This window comes from Mycetomoellerius zeteki, unplaced genomic scaffold (assembly GCF_001594055.1).
Source record: "Mycetomoellerius zeteki isolate Tzet28-1 unplaced genomic scaffold, Tzet1.0 scaffold409, whole genome shotgun sequence".
Lineage (NCBI taxonomy): Eukaryota > Metazoa > Arthropoda > Insecta > Hymenoptera > Formicidae > Mycetomoellerius > Mycetomoellerius zeteki.
The window spans coordinates 27,961-28,947 of record NW_017257402.1 but is presented as its reverse complement, the minus strand read 5'-3'; positions in this window follow the sequence as shown (position 1 = coordinate 28,947).

Below are 987 nucleotides of genomic sequence, written 5' to 3'. Positions count from 1 at the left end.
ATTTCATGCATGATGTGCATGATGCATCATTTATCATTGTTTAAATGAATGTTAAATATGGACAAATGCACATCATGCCTGAAACGGCATGCACCCCTAGTTTAACAAAATTATCTGTACAATATGACTGAAACCATCATTGTTGTTTAAGTGAATGTTAATTAAATATGGACAAATGCACATCATGTCTGAAACGACATGCACCCCTAGTTTAACAAAATTATCTATACAATATGACTGGCTGTCTTTAACAAATTTTAATTTATTATATTAGTCACTATTAATATTTGCTTTAGGAAATTAATGAGGTGGTATTCTGTATAAATAATGACAAACATATCTTTTACTTAAAAAACCATTTCCTTATATTTATCGTGATAACAATATCTTCTACAATCTTACTATCTGCAGGAAATGGTCTTGTGAAAAATCTTATCAGAACAGGTAAATATTGAGATTCTGTTGACTACAAAATTCATTTTAATTGTATCTTTTTTTTATATTGGTCGTAATTTTTTCCATCCAATCATTTACTGCAATATGCTAACACCTAATTTGCGAATCTGCTTTTCAATGACCCCCTGCTATACGGCACGCTTTTAGATCCGGGCTTAATTGATTTTTGACGATTTTAGGTTACTATATTCATATTGTACTACACTTACTACACCCGGGCTTTGTTCGTTTTCGTAATGTATAAATCTATTGAATTACCAAATGGTGACTTTTCCTAAATGAAAATAATAATGAAGACGTCTTCCCCAAATAATTTCTAATCGATTTCATTCATAAAATACATTAAATAAAATCGCTGTCTGCTAACTTGACGCATGATAAAATTTGTTAATTACAAGAAAAATACTATTTCCCAAATGTTTAAATGCTTTTCCTAAATTTCCTCAAATGATTCCTAAATTATATAGACATAAATAAATGAGAAATATTCAATTTGTTTGCTATCTTGTCAGTGGTATAAACAAGAAGACT